At 44.5% G+C, this 18,613-nt stretch overlaps 1 long non-coding RNA gene across 1 annotated transcript in view; it reads right to left on the bottom strand.

Moving 5' to 3' along the window:
• Positions 1-1,039: 1,039 nt before the first annotated feature.
• Positions 1,040-18,613, bottom strand: part of LOC138360255 (uncharacterized) — a 20,591-nt gene continuing 3,017 nt past the window's right edge. The window contains exons 2-3 of the long non-coding RNA XR_011226254.1: positions 5,541-5,657; positions 1,040-1,348 (exon numbers count right to left, since the gene is read on the bottom strand). This is a non-coding gene — a long non-coding RNA (uncharacterized lncRNA). The remainder of the gene's footprint in view (positions 1,349-5,540; positions 5,658-18,613) is intronic.

Genomic DNA, 18,613 nt, shown 5'->3' with positions numbered 1-18,613 from the left:
CCTGCCTATTTTGTGCAATAGTCGGTTTAGGATGATCCTTTCAAGCATCTTCCAAGTGCATTACATGAGACTGATAGGTCTATAATTGCCAGGGTCATTGGGTTTCGGTATTGGGACCATTATTGCATGTTTCCATTGTGTGGGCAACACTCCACATAGGAATGACTTGTTAAACAGGTGGAGTAGTGGATTGCCAGACACTTCACACAGTGCATTGAGTATGTCGTAGGTGACGCCATCTTCACCAGGTGCTGTACTTTTACCCTTTTCATAGCCCCCTTTACTTCCTTGGCTGTAATTGGTTCCCCATACTCGTCATCACTAGATTGTGCTCTTGTTATCCTAATCCTTCTGTCATTATGTCGGAGGAGCTGTTCCCTGCTTACTTCTGCAGGGAGGGAGGAGGATGATGCTGCATCACTCCACTTGTGTACTAGTTCTTCAGCCTTACCCTGGGGGTCTTTGTGAGCCGCAGGCCGGGCTCTGCTCCCCTTAGCTACCTTAATTTTTGCCCACACTTGTCTTGCAGACGTTTCTCTTCCAATAGAGCTAGTGAACTCTAGTCATTGTCTTTCCCTTTGTAACTCATCTGCAATGTATGTACCTTTACCTGACTAAAAAATCTAATCTAAATCTATATCTAATCTATATGCTTAGATATATGCAAATGAGAGAGTAATAGAGCGAAACCTTTAAAATACTGAACAATTTGGAGGATATTGATTCATACAATTTCTTCAAAAGGTCAGATGTAACACGAACAAGGAGCAAAAGTTTCAAGCTCAACAAGCCACAGTGTAGGAGTGACAACAAATGCTTTTTAACCCATACGATTATGATCATGGCAATAAGGTTTCTAAAACAGTAGGCATTCTTCCAAAGCCAGACACTGTACTATGTTCCTCGCCCTAACCTAGTCACTCAGTATTATTCACTCATTTATCTATGTCTTGTCTATTTATGTCTTAAAGGTTACAAGACGTACATTAGTCAATACAATTGGTGCTTAAAATGTTAAGGATCTCTTGTGAAACACGGGTATTAATCAAAAAATTTATTATGTAAAATAAATAAAAAAGGCCCAAGGGCCATGAAGTAACAAGAATGCAAGGCTGGCACAAGCTGGCGTAAGTAGAGAAGACGGAAGATTCTTCATATTAAAAGACCCTGCTTCTCCAAGATGGCAGTCACACCCTGCTTGCCCTGGACAATCACCATATGGAGAAGGACTGTTTACTGTGAAGGGAAGTCCACAAATGCAATGCCAGCATGAGTCAGTCTTGAAGGGTAAACGATGATGGCACCCCTCACAGTAACACAAAAGCCGAGCAAGCCCAGTGAGGAAGACCTGTTGATGGGAAGGAGGAGAATCACTAGTCACAACAAAATCCACATAGAAACAAAGGAGAGAAAAAAAATAAAGTGGATGTCTTCTTTTTGTATAGACATAATAAATATTGCCATTTGGCTATGTATTTATATGATATATAATAGAATACAGCATAAAACAAAATAAGAGGGGTGATAGGAGAAGAAAAGATTAGTGTTCAGTGAGAATCCACAAGGTCTTCTCTGAATACTCTTTATTTTCTTCAAGGCTGTGGGTCCCTACAATTGCACCAGAGGTGGTACACACCCCTATTATTATTTAAACAGGTGAGTACACACACGGTGTTAGCAAACTTAGCCTCCAAACACACACACACACATGGTATCAGCAAGCTTAGCCTCCAAACACACACACACATGGTATCAGCAAGCTTAGCCTCCAAACACACACACACACACATGGTATCAGCAAGCTTAGCCTCCAAACACACACACACATGGTATCAGCAAGCTTAGCCTCCAAATACACACATGCTATCAGCAAGCTTAGCCTCTAAACACACACACACAAATGGTATCAGCAAGCTTAGCCTCCAAATACACACACACACATGGTATCAGCAAGCTTAGCCTCTAAACACACACACACACACACACACATGGTATCAGCAAGCTTAGCCTCCAAACACACACACACACACACATGGTATCAGCAAGCTTAGCCTCCAAACACACACACACACACATGGTATCAGCAAGCTTAGCCTCCAAACACACACACACACAAATGGTATCAGCAAGCTTAGCCTCCAAACACACACACACACATGGTATCAGCAAGCTTAGCCTCCAAACACACACACACACACATATTATCAGCAAACTTAGCCTCCAAACACACACACACACATGGTATCAGCAAGCTTAGCCTCCAAACACACACACACACACACATGGTATCAGCAAGCTTAGCCTCCAAACACACACACACATGGTATCAGCAAGCTTAGCCTCCAAACACACACACACAGAAAATGGGGACATTGAAACAGTTGATAAACTTGATTTCAAGAGAGAGAGGTCACTATGGGGAACTTCAATTTTTTTTTAATAAGTAATTAGGCAGACTTGTTGCTAGACAGGGAAGTAAATTAAATGTATGCCAAATTTTGCAAAATATACAATGAAGGCACACAAACATTCATACCAAAACAGAGATGCAGGGCCAGAAAACAGGATTGGTTCAACAGAAATTGAGAGAGGGCAACAGACCAGACACAAAAATGGAATGAAAGACATTGAAAAACTACAAGCAGATGTCAACAAAGTTTTCGATTGGGCAGCAGAAAATAACATGATGTTTAACAGTGATAAATTTCAGGTATGGCAAAAATGAGGATCTGAAACATAATACAGGGTACAAAACACAATCGAATCTTCCCATAGTAGAAAAACAGCATGTCAAGGATTTGGGAATAATGATGTCCGACGATCTAATGTTTAGGGAGCATAACCAAGCAAATATTGCGTCAGCCAGAAAAATGATCGGAAGGATTATGAGAACTTTCAAATCCAGGGATCCCATCACAATGGTTGTACTCTTCAAGTCACTTATGTTGTCCCGTCTCGAGTACTGCTCAGTATTCACTTTCCCCTTCAGAGCACGGTTGCACGGTTGTTCCTGCCGGAACAACCGTGGACATCTTCAGGAGAAAACTGGACTGTTTTCTAAGAGAAGTTCCGGATCAGCCGGGATGTTGTGGGTATGTGGCCCTGCGGGCCGCTCCAAGCAACAGCCTGGTGGACCAAACTCTCACAAGTCGAGCCTGGCCTCGGGCCGGGCTTGGGGAGTAGAAGAGCAGAACCCCATCAAGCAGGTATCAAAATAGAAAGAAGCCAAACCCCCAATCATACCAGCGATACAAAGATGCGAGAAACAACTATACAGCAGTAAGGGAAGAGGCAGAAAGAAATTTTTAAAAAGGGATAATGGATAAATGTAAAACAGAACTGGGCCTATTCTACAAATTCATAAACAACAAATTGCAGGTAAAGGATAATATCCAGAGGTTGAAAATAGGAAACAGATTCACAGAAAATGATAATGCAATGTGTGAAACATTAAACCAAAAGTTCCAAAGTGTGTTTATACAAAATGAAATCTTAAGAGAACCAGACACAATAAGAATTTCTGAGAACATCATAGAGCGTATAGAGGTGTCTAGAGATGAAGTGGAAAATATGCTAAAGTAGCTAAGTAAGAACAAAGCAGTTGGTCCAGATGGAGTTTCACCATGGGTTCTGAGAGAATGTGCACCTGAGCTCAGCCTTCCACTTCACCTGATCTTTCAGGCATCCCTGTGTACAAGAGTCATAGCAAACATGTGGAAAAGGCTAACATAGTTCCAATCTACAAAAGTGGCAACAGGGAAGACCCCACCTCTCTCAGTTATAGACCTGAATCATTGACAAGTGTAACAGTGAAAGGATTGAAAACAAAAAAAAATAATAAAAACTAAATGGGTAGAACACCTGGAGAGAAATTATATAATATCACACAGACAGTATTGTTTTCGATCTGGAAGATCCTGTGTATCAAATTTACTCAGTTTCTATGATTGAGCCACAGAGATTTTAAAGGAAAAAGGTAGTTGGGTTGACTGCATCTATCTAGACATAAAAAAGGCTTTCGACAGAGTTCCACATAAGAGGTTGTTCTGGAAACTAGAACATTTTGGATGGGTGACAGGTAAGCTTCTAACATGGATGAAAAATTTTCTGACTGATAGAAAAATGAGGGCAGTAATCAGAGGCAATCGGACTGGAGAAGTGTCACAAGTGGAGTACCACAGTACATGCACCAGAAATGTTCATTGTCTACATAAATGATCTACCAGTAGGAATACAGAATTATATAAACATGTTTGCTGATGATGCTAAGATAATGGGATGGATAAGAAATTTAGATGATTGTCATGCCCTTCAAGAAAACCTGGACAAAATAAATATATGGAGCACCACTTGGCAAATGAAATTTAATGTGAATAAATGCCATGTTATGGAATGTGGAATAGAACATAGATCCCACACAACCTACAAATTATGTGAGAAATCTTTATATAATTCTGATAAAAGAAAGAGGTCTAGGGTTGATTCTAGATAGAAAACTATCACTTGAGGCCCACATAAAGAACGTTGTGTGAGGAGCCTATGCCACGCTTTCTAACTTCAGAATTTCGTTTAAATACATGGATGGCGAAATACTAAAGAAATTGTTCACGAGTTTTTTTCGGCCAAGGCTAGAATATGCAGCGGTTGTGTGGTGCCCATATCTTAAGAAGCACATCAACAAACTGGAAAAGGTGCAAAGACATGCTACTAAGTGGCTCCCAGAACTAAAGGGCAAGAGCTATGTGGAGAGGTCAGAGGCATTATATATGCCAAAACTAGAAGACAACAAAAAGAGGTGATAAAATCACTATGTACAAAATAGTAACAGGAATTGATAAAATCGATAGGGAAGATTTCCCGAGACCTGGAACTTCAAGAACAAAAGGTCATAGATTTAAACTAACTAAACAAAGATGCCAAAGAAATATAAAAAAATTTCCTTTCGCATACAGAGTGGTACACGGTTGGAACAAGTTAAGTGAGAAGGTGGTGGCGGCCAAGACCGTCAGTAGTTTCAAAGCATTATGTGACAAAGAGTGCTGGGTAGACGGGACACCACGAGCGTAGCTCTAATCCTGTAACTACACTTAGGTAACTACATTTGGTGTCAGCAAGCTTACCGTCGAAACACACACAAACAGCCTGCCTATTATTCAAGGCCTTCTCTGAGTACTCTCTATTTTCTTCTCTGAGGCTATGGGTCCCTAATCTTGCACCAGAGGTGGTACAACTTTTAAGTTTTTAACTACAGCACTGAGCACCTGATTTTGGCAAAGACTTTCTTAGTGCAATTGTCAAGGACATAGTTCTGGTATTTTTTTGTTTATAAATATTCAGGTATAGTTAATGTCAAAATGTTTCAAAACTCAACAATTTATATTTCAAAACAAAAAATGTAATGAAAACATTACAAAACATTAAAATATAGCCTAATTAATTAATTAATAAAATAGCACAACTCTCAGAATGTCTAAAGGTGCTTTGAGCAATGAAGAAGTTAATTTTATATATATAACATTATATATATAATATATATTTACCTGTGACTAATGCTTAGCAAAAATTTGATCTCTGTGAAAATTGGTCTCGTCATTGCTAGGAGATATTTTAAGACCATGATTTGCTGTGGATGGCACTGTAGTCTTCAAGTCATCAATCTAAAAATAGAGGTAATCTTTTAAAATGTAAATTTTGTATAAAAAAAAATGCAAAAATAAATTGCAAGAATAATATGAAGTTATTATACAATTTTTTTTTAATTATTTAAATATTTGTGAGACATTATTAAGCAATGTATGAAGTACAGATTCTCTAAGACCTGATATGTATCTGCTTATGTTCCACCACATTACATTCAGGGCTGAAGAGAAAACACAGCCAGTAAGGTATTGATCACTTAGGATGGACTGGGATGCTACATGTAGGTGGGGGCTAAGCTGCGTGAGGCTAGGATGCCCAGCCTGCCTTGTCTAGGCTGGGCTGGGCTAGGCAACACTAGGAAGGAGTCAACAAATCTCTGGAGTGCCTTACTTTTCCTGATATCCTTAAAAAAGCAAGAATGATGCCATTTTATAAAGGAGGCGAGACAGCAGAAATAAACAATTAGAGAAAAATATCATATCTACTTATACTTTCAAAAATATTTGATTTTTTTTTTTACAAACATTTCTTCCTACTTTGTAAAATTCAACATGAATACAAACACACACACATATCCCTAGGAAGCAGCCCATAGCAGCTGTCTAACTCCCAGGTACTTATTTACTGTTAGGTGAACCAGATATAGAGAATAACCACAAAATCTTGTAAAGCCACTAGTACACGCAGCATTTCAGGCAGATATATAATATTAATATTATATATATATATATATATATATATATATATATATATATATATATATATATATATATATATATATAACTGAAAACTCACACCCCAGAAGTGACTCGAACCCATACTCCCAGAAGCAACGCAACTGGTATGTACAAGACGCCTTAATCCACTTGACCATCACGACCGGACATAATGAGGTGATAGCCGAGGCTATTTGAACCACCCCACCGCCGGCACTCGGATAGTAATCTTGGGCATAGCATTTTACCAAATCACCTCATTCTTTGGGGCACACGTGAGGAACACAAATGCGAACAAGCCTGAATGGTCCCCAGGACAATATGCAACTGAAAACTCACACCCCAGAAGTGACTCGAACCCATACTCCCAGAAGCAACGCAACTGGTATGTACAAGACGCCTTAATCCACTTGACCATCACGACCGGACATAATGAGGTGATAGCCGAGGCTATTTGAACCACCCCACCGCCGGCACTCGGATAATAATTTCGGGCATAGCATTTTACCAAATCACCTCATTCTTTGGGGCACACGTGAGGAACACAAATGCGAACAAGCCTGAATGGTCCCCAGGACAATATGCAACTGAAAACTCACACCCCAGAAGTGACTCGAACCCATACTCCCAGAAGCAACGCAACTGGTATGTACAAGACGCCTTAATCCACTTGACCATCACGACCGGACATAATGAGGTGATAGCCGAGGCTATTTGAACCACCCCACCGCCGGCACTCGGATAGTAATCTTGGGCATAGCATTTTACCAAATCACCTCATTCTTTGGGGCACACGTGAGGAACACAAATGTGAACAAGCCTGAATGGTCCCCAGGACAATATGCAACTGAAAACTCACACCCCAGAAGTGACTCGAACCCATACTCCCAGAAGCAACGCAACTGGTATGTACAAGACGCCTTAATCCACTTGACCATCACGACCGGACATAATGAGGTGATAGCCGAGGCTATTTGAACCACCCCACCGCCGGCACTCGGATAGTAATCTTGGGCATAGCATTTTACCAAATCACCTCATTCTTTGGGGCACACGTGAGGAACACAAATGCGAACAAGCCTGAATGGTCCCCAGGACAATATGCAACTGAAAACTCACACCCCAGAAGTGACTCGAACCCATACTCCCAGAAGCAACGCAACTGGTATGTACAAGACGCCTTAATCCACTTGACCATCACGACCGGACATAATGAGGTGATAGCCGAGGCTATTTGAACCACCCCACCGCCGGCACTCGGATAGTAATCTTGGGCATAGCATTTTACCAAATCACCTCATTCTTTGGGGCACACGTGAGGAACACAAATGCGAACAAGCCTGAATGGTCCCCAGGACAATATGCAACTGAAAACTCACACCCCAGAAGTGACTCGAACCCATACTCCCAGAAGCAACGCAACTGGTATGTACAAGACGCCTTAATCCACTTGACCATCACGAACGGACATAATGAGGTGATAGCCGAGGCTATTTGAACCACCCCACCGCCAGCACTCGGATAGTAATCTTGGGCATAGCATTTTACCAAATCACCTCATTCTTTGGGGCACACGTGAGGAACACAAATGCGAACAAGCCTGAATGGTCCCCAGGACAATATGCAACTGAAAACTCACAACCTAGAAGTGACTCGAACCCATACTCCCAGAAGCAACGCAACTGGTATGTACAAGACGCCTTAATCCACTTGACCATCACGACCGGACATAATGAGGTGATAGCCGAGGCTATTTGAACCACCCCACTGCCGGCACTCGGATAGTAATCTTGGGCATAGCATTTTACCAAATCACCTCATTCTTTGGGGCACACGTGAGGAACACAAATGTGAACAAGCCTGAATGGTCCCCAGGACAATATGCAACTGAAAACTCACACCCCAGAAGTGACTCGAACCCATACTCCCAGAAGCAACGCAACTGGTATGTACAAGACGCCTTAATCCACTTGACCATCACGACCGGACATAATGAGGTGATAGCCGAGGCTATTTGAACCACCCCACCGCCGGCACTCGGATAGTAATCTTGGGCATAGCATTTTACCAAATCACCTCATTCTTTGGGGCACACGTGAGGAACACAAATGCGAACAAGCCTGAATGGTCCCCAGGACAATATGCAACTGAAAACTCACACCCCAGAAGTGACTTGAACCCATACTCCCAGAAGCAACGCAACTGGTATGTACAAGACGCCTTAATCCACTTGACCATCACGACCGGACATAATGAGGTGATAGCCGAGGCTATTTGAACCACCTCACCGCCGGCACTCGGATAGTAATCTTGGGCAAAGCATTTTACCAAATCACCTCATTCTTTGGGGCACACCTGAGGAACACAAATGCGAACAAGCCTGAATGGTCCCCAGGACAATATGCAACTGAAAACTCACACCCCAGAAGTGACTCGAACCCATACTCCCAGAAGCAACGCAACTGGTATGTACAAGACGCCTTAATCCACTTGACCATCACGACCGGACATAATGAGGTGATAGCCGAGGCTATTTGAACCACCCCACCGCCAGCACTTGGATAGTAATCTTGGGCATAGCATTTTACCAAATCACCTCATTCTTTGGGGCACACGTGAGGAACACAAATGCGAACAAGCCTGAATGGTCCCCAGGACAATATGCAACTGAAAACTCACACCCCAGAAGTGACTCGAACCCATACTCCCAGAAGCAACGCAACTGGTATGTACAAGACGCCTTAATCCACTTGACCATCACGACCGGACATAATGAGGTGATAGCCGAGGCTATTTGAACCACCCCACCGCCGGCACTCGGATAATAATTTCGGGCATAGCATTTTACCAAATCACCTCATTCTTTGGGGCACACGTGAGGAACACAAATGCGAACAAGCCTGAATGGTCCCCAGGACAATATGCAACTGAAAACTCACACCCCAGAAGTGACTCGAACCCATACTCCCAGAAGCAACGCAACTGGTATGTACAAGACGCCTTAATCCACTTGACCATCACGACCGGACATAATGAGGTGATAGCCGAGGCTATTTGAACCACCCCACCGCCGGCACTCGGATAGTAATCTTGGGCATAGCATTTTACCAAATCACCTCATTCTTTGGGGCACACGTGAGGAACACAAATGCGAACAAGCCTGAATGGTCCCCAGGACAATATGCAACTGAAAACTCACACCCCAGAAGTGACTCGAACCCATACTCCCAGAAGCAACGCAACTGGTATGTACAAGACGCCTTAATCCACTTGACCATCACGACCGGACATAATGAGGTGATAGCCGAGGCTATTTGAACCACCCCACCGCCGGCACTCGGATAGTAATCTTGGGCATAGCATTTTACCAAATCACCTCATTCTTTGGGGCACACGTGAGGAACACAAATGTGAACAAGCCTGAATGGTCCCCAGGACAATATGCAACTGAAAACTCACACCCCAGAAGTGACTCGAACCCATACTCCCAGAAGCAACGCAACTGGTATGTACAAGACGCCTTAATCCACTTGACCATCACGACCGGACATAATGAGGTGATAGCCGAGGCTATTTGAACCACCCCACCGCCGGCACTCGGATAGTAATCTTGGGCATAGCATTTTACCAAATCACCTCATTCTTTGGGGCACACGTGAGGAACACAAATGCGAACAAGCCTGAATGGTCCCCAGGACAATATGCAACTGAAAACTCACACCCCAGAAGTGACTCGAACCCATACTCCCAGAAGCAACGCAACTGGTATGTACAAGACGCCTTAATCCACTTGACCATCACGACCGGACATAATGAGGTGATAGCCGAGGCTATTTGAACCACCCCACCGCCGGCACTCGGATAGTAATCTTGGGCATAGCATTTTACCAAATCACCTCATTCTTTGGGGCACACGTGAGGAACACAAATGCGAACAAGCCTGAATGGTCCCCAGGACAATATGCAACTGAAAACTCACACCCTAGAAGTGACTCGAACCCATACTCCCAGAAGCAACGCAACTGGTATGTACAAGACGCCTTAATCCACTTGACCATCACGACCATACATAATGAGGTGATAGCTGAGGCTATTTGAACCCCCCCACTGCCGGCACTCGGATAGTAATCTTGGGCATAGCATTTTACCAAATCACCTCATTCTTTGGGGCACACGTGAGGAACACAAATGCGAACAAGCCTGAATGGTCCCCAGGACAATATGCAACTGAAAACTCACACCCCAGAAGTGACTCGAACCCATACTCCCAGAAGCAACGCAACTGGTATGTACAAGACGCCTTAATCCACTTGACCATCACGACCGGACATAATGAGGTGATAGCCGAGGCTATTTGAACCACCCCACCGCCGGCACTCGGATAATAATTTCGGGCATAGCATTTTACCAAATCACCTCATTCTTTGGGGCACACGTGAGGAACACAAATGCGAACAAGCCTGAATGGTCCCCAGGACAATATGCAACTGAAAACTCACACCCCAGAAGTGACTCGAACCCATACTCCCAGAAGCAACGCAACTGGTATGTACAAGACGCCTTAATCCACTTGACCATCACGACCGGACATAATGAGGTGATAGCCGAGGCTATTTGAACCACCCCACCGCCGGCACTCGGATAGTAATCTTGGGCATAGCATTTTACCAAATCACCTCATTCTTTGGGGCACACGTGAGGAACACAAATGCGAACAAGCCTGAATGGTCCCCAGGACAATATGCAACTGAAAACTCACACCCCAGAAGTGACTCGAACCCATACTCCCAGAAGCAACGCAACTGGTATGTACAAGACGCCTTAATCCACTTGACCATCACGACCGGACATAATGAGGTGATAGCCGAGGCTATTTGAACCACCCCACCGCCGGCACTCGGATAGTAATCTTGGGCATAGCATTTTACCAAATCACCTCATTCTTTGGGGCACACGTGAGGAACACAAATGTGAACAAGCCTGAATGGTCCCCAGGACAATATGCAACTGAAAACTCACACCCCAGAAGTGACTCGAACCCATACTCCCAGAAGCAACGCAACTGGTATGTACAAGACGCCTTAATCCACTTGACCATCACGACCGGACATAATGAGGTGATAGCCGAGGCTATTTGAACCACCCCACCGCCGGCACTCGGATAGTAATCTTGGGCATAGCATTTTACCAAATCACCTCATTCTTTGGGGCACACGTGAGGAACACAAATGCGAACAAGCCTGAATGGTCCCCAGGACAATATGCAACTGAAAACTCACACCCCAGAAGTGACTCGAACCCATACTCCCAGAAGCAACGCAACTGGTATGTACAAGACGCCTTAATCCACTTGACCATCACGACCGGACATAATGAGGTGATAGCCGAGGCTATTTGAACCACCCCACCGCCGGCACACGGATAGTAATCTTGGGCATAGCATTTTACCAAATCACCTCATTCTTTGGGGCACACGTGAGGAACACAAATGCGAACAAGCCTGAATGGTCCCCAGGACAATATGCAACTGAAAACTCACACCCTAGAAGTGACTCGAACCCATACTCCCAGAAGCAACGCAACTGGTATGTACAAGACGCCTTAATCCACTTGACCATCACGACCATACATAATGAGGTGATAGCTGAGGCTATTTGAACCACCCCACTGCCGGCACTCGGATAGTAATCTTGGGCATAGCATTTTACCAAATCACCTCATTCTTTGGGGCACACGTGAGGAACACAAATGTGAACAAGCCTGAATGGTCCCCAGGACAATATGCAACTGAAAACTCACACCCCAGAAGTGACTCGAACCCATACTCCCAGAAGCAACGCAACTGGTATGTACAAGACGCCTTAATCCACTTGACCATCACGACCATACATAATGAGGTGATAGCCGAGGCTATTTGAACCACCCCACCGCCGGCACTCGGATAGTAATCTTGGGCATAGCATTTTACCAAATCACCTCATTCTTTGGGGCACACGTGAGGAACACAAATGCGAACAAGCCTGAATGGTCCCCAGGACAATATGCAACTGAAAACTCACACCCCAGAAGTGACTCGAACCCATACTCCCAGAAGCAACGCAACTGGTATGTACAAGACGCCTTAATCCACTTGACCATCACGACCGGACATAATGAGGTGATAGCCGAGGCTATTTGAACCACCTCACCGCCGGCACTCGGATAGTAATCTTGGGCATAGCATTTTACCAAATCACCTCATTCTTTGGGGCACACGTGAGGAACACAAATGCGAACAAGCCTGAATGGTCCCCAGGACAATATGCAACTGAAAACTCACACCCCAGAAGTGACTCGAACCCAAACTCCCAGAAGCAACGCAACTGGTATGTACAAGACGCCTTAATCCACTTGACCATCACGACCGGACATAATGAGGTGATAGCCGAGGCTATTTGAACCACCCCACCGCCAGCACTCGGATAGTAATCTTGGGCATAGCATTTTACCAAATCACCTCATTCTTTGGGGCACACGTGAGGAACACAAATGCGAACAAGCCTGAATGGTCCCCAGGACAATATGCAACTGAAAACTCACACCCCAGAAGTGACTCGAACCCATACTCCCAGAAGCAACGCAACTGGTATGTACAAGACGCCTTAATCCACTTGACCATCACGACCGGACATAATGAGGTGATAGCCGAGGCTATTTGAACCACCCCACCGCCGGCACTCGGATAGTAATCTCGGGCATAGCATTTTACCAAATCACCTCATTCTTTGGGGCACACGTGAGGAACACAAATGCGAACAAGCCTGAATGGTCCCCAGGACAATATGCAACTGAAAACTCACACCCCAGAAGTGACTCGAACCCATACTCCCAGAAGCAACGCAACTGGTATGTACAAGACGCCTTAATCCACTTGACCATCACGACCGGACATAATGAGGTGATAGCCGAGGCTATTTGAACCACCACACTCGGATAGTAATCTTGGGCATAGCATTTTACCAAATCACCTCATTCTTTGGGGCACACGTGAGGAACACAAATGCGAACAAGCCTGTATGGTCCCCAGGACAATATGCAACTGAAAACTCACACCCCAGAAGTGACTCGAACCCATACTCCCAGAAGCAACGCAACTGGTATGTACAAGACGCCTTAATTCACTTGACCATCACGACCGGACATAATGAGGTGATAGCCGAGGCTATTTGAACCACCCCACCACCGGCACTCGGATAGTAATCTTGGGCATAGCATTTTACCAAATCACCTCATTCTTTGGGGCACACGTGAGGAACACAAATGCGAACAAGCCTGAATGGTCCCCAGGACAATATGCAACTGAAAACTCACACCCCAGAAGTGACTCGAACCCATACTCCCAGAAGCAACGCAACTGGTATGTACAAGACGCCTTAATCCACTTGACCATCACGACCGGACATAATGAGGTGATAGCCGAGGCTATTTGAACCACCCCACCGCCGGCACTCGGATAGTAATCTTGGGCATAGCATTTTACCAAATCACCTCATTCTTTGGGGCACACGTGAGGAACACAAATGCGAACAAGCCTGAATGGTCCCCAGGACAATATGCAACTGAAAACTCACACCCCAGAAGTGACTCGAACCCATACTCCCAGAAGCAACGCAACTGGTATGTACAAGACGCCTTAATCCACTTGACCATTACGACCGGACATAATGAGGTGATAGCCGAGGCTATTTGAACCACCCCACCGCCGGCACTCGGATAGTAATCTTGGGCATAGCATTTTACCAAATCACCTCATTCTTTGGGGCACACGTGAGGAACACAAATGCGAACAAGCCTGAATGGTCCCCAGGACAATATGCAACTGAAAATTCACACCCCAGAAGTGACTCGAACCCATACTCCCAGAAGCAACGCAACTGGTATGTACAAGACGCCTTAATCCACTTGACCATCACGACCGGACATAATGAGGTGATAGCCGAGGCTATTTGAACCACCCCACCGCCGGCACTCGGATAGTAATCTTGGGCATAGCATTTTACCAAATCACCTCATTCTTTGGGGCACACGTGAGGAACACAAATGCAAACAAGCCTGAATGGTCCCCAGGACAATATGCAACTGAAAACTCACACCCCAGAAGTGACTCGAACCCATACTCCCAGAAGCAACGCAACTGGTATGTACAAGACGCCTTAATCCACTTGACCATCACGACCGGACATAATGAGGTGATAGCCGAGGCTATTTAAACCACCCCACCGCCGGCACTCGGATAGTAATCTTGGGCATAGCATTTTACCAAATCACCTCATTCTTTGGGGCACACGTGAGGAACACAAATGCGAACAAGCCTGAATGGTCCCCAGGACAATATGCAACTGAAAACTCACACCCCAGAAGTGACTCGAACCCATACTCCCAGAAGCAACGCAACTGGTATGTACAAGACGCCTTAATCCACTTGACCATCACGACCGGACATAATGAGGTGATAGCTGAGGCTATTTGAACCACCCCACCGCCGGCACTCGGATAGTAATCTTGGGCATAGCATTTTACCAAATCACCTCATTCTTTGGGGCACACGTGAGGAACACAAATGCGAACAAGCCTGAATGGTCCCCAGGACAATATGCAACTGAAAATTCACACCCCAGAAGTGACTCGAACCCATACTCCCAGAAGCAACGCAACTGGTATGTACAAGACGCCTTAATCCACTTGACCATCACGACCGGACATAATGAGGTGATAGCCGAGGCTATTTGAACCACCCCACCGCCGGCACTCGGATAGTAATCTTGGGCATAGCATTTTACCAAATCACCTCATTCTTTGGGGCACACGTGAGGAACACAAATGCGAACAAGCCTGAATGGTCCCCAGGACAATATGCAACTGAAAACTCACACCCCAGAAGTGACTCGAACCCATACTCCCAGAAGCAATGCAACTGGTATGTACAAGACGCCTTAATCCACTTGACCATCACGACCGGACATAATGAGGTGATAGCCGAGGCTATTTAAACCACCCCACCGCCGGCACTCGGATAGTAATCTTGGGCATAGCATTTTACCAAATCACCTCATTCTTTGGGGCACACGTGAGGAACACAAATGCGAACAAGCCTGAATGGTCCCCAGGACAATATGCAACTGAAAACTCACACCCCAGAAGTGACTCGAACCCATACTCCCAGAAGCAACGCAACTGGTATGTACAAGACGCCTTAATCCACTTGACCATCACGACCGGACATAATGAGGTGATAGCCGAGGCTATTTGAACCACCCCACCGCCGGCACTTGGATAGTAATCTTGGGCATAGCATTTTACCAAATCACCTCATTCTTTGGGGCACACGTGAGGAACACAAATGCGAACAAGCCTGAATGGTCCCCAGGACAATATGCAACTGAAAACTCATACCCCAGAAGTGACTCGAACCCATACTCCCAGAAGCAACGCAACTGGTATGTACAAGACGCCTTAATCCACTTGACCATCACGACCGGACATAGTGAGGTGATAGCCGAGGCTATTTGAACCACCCCACCGCCGGCACTCGGATAGTAATCTTGGGCATAGCATTTTACCAAATCACCTCATTCTTTGGGGCACACGTGAGGAACACAAATGCGAACAAGCCTGAATGGTCCCCAGGACAATATGCAACTGAAAACTCACACCCCAGAAGTGACTCGAACCCATACTCCCAGAAGCAACGCAACTGGTATGTACAAGACGCCTTAATCCACTTGACCATCACGACCGGACATAATGAGGTGATAGCCAAGGCTATTTGAACCACCCCACCGCCGGCACTCGGATAGTAATCTTGGGCATAGCATTTTACAAAATCACCTCATTCTTTGGGGCACACGTGAGGAACACAAATGCGAACAAGCCTGAATGGTCCCCAGGACAATATGCAACTGAAAACTCACACCCCAGAAGTGACTCGAACCCATACTCCCAGAAGCAACGCAACTGGTATGTACAAGACGCCTTAATCCACTTGACCATCACGACCGGACATAATGAGGTGATAGCCGAGGCTATTTGAACCACCCCACCGCCGGCACTCGGATAGTAATCTTGGGCATAGCATTTTACCAAATCACCTCATTCTTTGGGGCACACGTGAGGAACACAAATGCGAACAAGCCTGAATGGTCCCCAGGACAATATGCAACTGAAAACTCACACCCCAGAAGTGACTCGAACCCATACTCCCAGAAGCAACGCAACTGGATTAAGGCGTCTTGTACATACCAGTTGCGTTGCTTCTGGGAGTATGGGTTCGAGTCACTTCTGGGGTGTGAGTTTTCAGTTGCATATTGTCCTGGGGACCATTCAGGCTTGTTCGCATTTGTGTTCCTCACGTGTGCCCCAAAGAATGAGGTGATTTGGTAAAATGCTATGCCCAAGATTACTATCCGAGTGCCGGCGGTGGGGTGGTTCAAATAGCCTCGGCTATCACCTCATTATGTCCGGTCGTGATGGTCAAGTGGATTAAGGCGTCTTGTACATACCAGTTGCGTTGCTTCTGGGAGTATGGGTTCGAGTCACTTCTGGGGTGTGAGTTTTCAGTTGCATATTGTCCTGGGGACCATTCAGGCTTGTTCGCATTTGTGTTCCTCACGTGTGGCCCAAAGAATGAGGTGATTTGGTAAAATGCTATGCCCAAGATTACTATCCGAGTACCGGCGGTGGGGTGATTCAAATAGCCTCGGCTATCACCTCATTATGTCCGGTCGTGATGGTCAAGTGGATTAAGGCGTCTTGTACATACCAGTTGCGTTGCTTCTGGGAGTATGGGTTCGAGTCACTTCTGGGGTGTGAGTTTTCAGTTGCATATTGTCCTGGGGACCATTCAGGCTTGTTCGCATTTGTGTTCCTCACGTGTGCCCCAAAGAATGAGGTGATTTGGTAAAATGCTATGCCCAAGATTACTATCCGAGTGCCGGCGGTGGGGTGGTTCAAATAGCCTCGGCTATCACCTCATTATGTCCGGTCGTGATGGTCAAGTGGATTAAGGCGTCTTGTACATACCAGTTGCGTTGCTTCTGGGAGTATGGGTTCGAGTCACTTCTGGGGTGTGAGTTTTCAGTTGCATATTGTCCTGGGGACCATTCAGGCTTGTTCGCATATATATATATATATATATATATATATATATATATATATATATATATATATATATATATATATATATATATATAACTGAAAACTCACACCCCAGAAGTGTCTCAAACCCATATGCTATGCCCAAGATTACCATCCGAGTGCCAGCGGGGAAGTGGGTCAAATAGCCTCGGCTATCACTTCCTTATGTCTGGTCGTGATGGTCAAGCGGATTAAGGCGTCCCTGTACATACCAGTTGCGTTGCTCCTGGCAGTATGGGTTCGAGTCACTTCTGGGGTGTGAGTTTTCAGTTGCATATTGTCCTGGGGACCATTCAGGCTTGTTTGCATATATATATATATATGAATGAAAACTCACACCCCAGAAGTGAGTTCATTCGCATATAGTCTTGGGGACCATTCAGGCTTGTTCGCATATATATATATATATATATATATATATATATATATATATATATATATATATATATATATATATATACATATATATATATATATATATATATATATATATATATATATATATATATATATATATATATATATATATATATATATATATGTCGTACCTAGTAGCTAGAACGCACTTTTCAGCCTACTATGCAAGGCCCGATTTGCCTAATAAGGCAAGTTTTCATGAATTAATTGTTTTTCGACTACCTAACCTAACATAACATAACTTTTTCGGCTACCTAACCTAACCTAGCCTATAAAGATAGGTTAGGTAGGGTTGGTTAAATTTGGTCATATATCTACGTTAATTTTAACTCCAATAAAAAAAATTGACCTCATACATAATGAAATGGGTAGCTTTATCATTTCATAAGAAAAAAATTACAGAAAATATATTATTCAGAAGAACTTGGCTTATTAGGCAAATCGGGCCTTGCATAGCAGGCTGAGAAGTGCGTTCTGGCTACTAGGTACGACATATATATATATATATATATATATATATATATATATATATATATATATATATATATATATATATATATATATATATATATATATATATGAATACATACATACGGGACAAAGAGCCAGAGCTCAACTACCGCAAGCACAACTAGGTGAGTACACACACACACACACATTATATATAT

This window comes from Procambarus clarkii, unplaced genomic scaffold (assembly GCF_040958095.1).
Source record: "Procambarus clarkii isolate CNS0578487 unplaced genomic scaffold, FALCON_Pclarkii_2.0 HiC_scaffold_104, whole genome shotgun sequence".
Classification (NCBI taxonomy): Eukaryota; Metazoa; Arthropoda; class Malacostraca; order Decapoda; family Cambaridae; genus Procambarus; species Procambarus clarkii.
Note: the sequence above shows the minus strand (reverse complement) of the source record. Positions and strands in the feature narration are given on the sequence as shown.